This window comes from Nicotiana attenuata, unplaced genomic scaffold, assembly GCF_001879085.1.
Source record: "Nicotiana attenuata strain UT unplaced genomic scaffold, NIATTr2, whole genome shotgun sequence".
NCBI lineage: Eukaryota > Viridiplantae > Streptophyta > Magnoliopsida > Solanales > Solanaceae > Nicotiana > Nicotiana attenuata.
The window spans coordinates 350,438-352,618 of NW_017670557.1; positions in this window are offsets into that span (position 1 = coordinate 350,438).

Below are 2,181 nucleotides of genomic sequence, written 5' to 3' on the forward strand. Positions count from 1 at the left end.
TTGTCCAACAAGTCCACAATCACCCTAACCCTAGCCGTACTAGGTCTCGATCTCACCTGCGTCGCCTTATCCACTGCGATTGGCCTCCCAACAGCAGCAGCTATAGACATTAACGAGTGACGCGCAAACAAATCCGGTGATAGGCTTGGTAAGGAAATCCAAACGGCCGCCATTGATGTTTCCTCGTTAGGATTGAAACCAATACTCCATGGAAAGATCCTAACTTGATGTTCCTTGCCATTGTATGAGAAATAATTCACACTACGTGCTAATGCAACGACAAAATCTTCATATTGATCAAGACGCAACAAAAGCTGTCTTTGTGCGAGTAAACCTAGTAAACTGTTACCTTTCACACCATGAAACTTGGGCAGTAAGGTTCTCAAAACTTCCAGATTTGGTGCGCCATTAGAGAGCTTGATCACAATAGCTTGATGAAGACCTTCTTCCTTAGCAAAATCTTCCCTCTCTTCCATTGTAAATTGTATTGTTGGAATACCATGAAGAATTTCAGCCTTTTTGAGAATTGTTTTTGTCAAGTTTGTGGGATTTTGCGTCTGGTTCAAACAACCAGCATATGATTCTTGTTTGGAGGAGTTTTTTTTGCTGTTATTAGGGTTCGAAGGGTGCTCTCCCACAGCCAAAGGCTGGGGAGAGGAATGTACGGCCATGAAGCCTCAAAACTCCATGAAAGCGCCCAAAGCTAGAGAGAGAAGAGCGTTTTTTTTAAATGAATTGTTTCTTGGTTATATAAATGGATATTTATTCTAGACCAAAATCAAAAGACAAATTGGTCACTTATTGTGGACCGGAGGTAGTAATCTACACTCTAACTTTGCATCAAAACAAATGATTTTATCTTGAGTTTCACAAATTAATTTGAAAATACATACTCTTATCCCTCTGTTTTAATTTATGTGACAACATATCCTTTTTAGTTCATTCCAATTTTTTTAATTGGACATAATTTAACTTAAACTTACTATTTTATCCTTAATGAAATTTTCTTGTCTCCATACAAATATTTATGACTTATTTTAGATCATAAATTTAATTCAAAAATTTTACACTCTTTCTAAAACTTTATTGAATTCAAATTTTGCCGCATAAAATGGAAACGTAGGAATATTACTTAATCACAATAAAAGTTATATTCATGATATATGAGGTTGCATTCATTTGTGAAACAGAAATCATGTTTTCATAATAAATATTTGTGCTATCTCTAAGTTTTGAGGATTTTGTTTAACCAAAAATTAGATTTTAGGTCAAAGTTTGAATTTAGAAGAACTCGGGTTACTGATAATCGGAAAAGTGTATAAGAAAGAAATTTTGAATGATATAATCAGAAAGCAAATAAAACAAAGTATATTCCAGTAGTGTTTTTCGTGTCCTACAGATGTTGTGACTTCCTCTTTTTATAGTTAATTTTTAAGAGAAAGTGCAATGCCTTTGCTTTAATGAGGCAATTACGAGCAATCAATGATATTGAAGGAAACGTTACTCAATCATTCATATTAAATACAAATTCTCTAACGTATTTGGCTTTTGATGCTGAATTTGGACTCTTTTTCTCTATCAGATTCATGTCTCCAATTCCTTCTGATCTTCGAACTTTAAATGACTCGAACAGGTACGAGTCTCGTTTCATTTGAATAATAGTTCGTGCCTTTAAGTATCTTCTCTCCCGCGTCTGTTGTTGCTCATGTCTTCTAACTGATTACCACGTTTTGACTATTTAACCGGTCCACGTGTCATGACACGTCACATTCAATATTTAAATTCAGTTTTTTCCCAATACAGATAGTCCCCCCACTTTCCATTTATTTATCAATTAAATATTTGGAAAGTGGATCTTTCATTAAAAAGGGAATTTTTGCCATAATCAATGCTATGACAGTACTAACGCTTCAGTTGTCTTTTCTATTTAATGCATTGCATACGTGTCACCGTCTCATTAGCTTTGCAATTTTTGCAGCCTTTTTCCAAGGCTTCTTCAACTCCTCCATTCACGAAGTGATAGTTGCCTTTATTATAGGCTTTCCATCATTACACTTTTTAGTCTTTGACGGTCACTTTTATATAAACTTAACCCTTCTTCCACAAATTTTTACCACAGTCGCCCATCGGTATAAATTCAATTTTTCCTTTCACCTTTTACCACATAAAACTTTTCCTTGA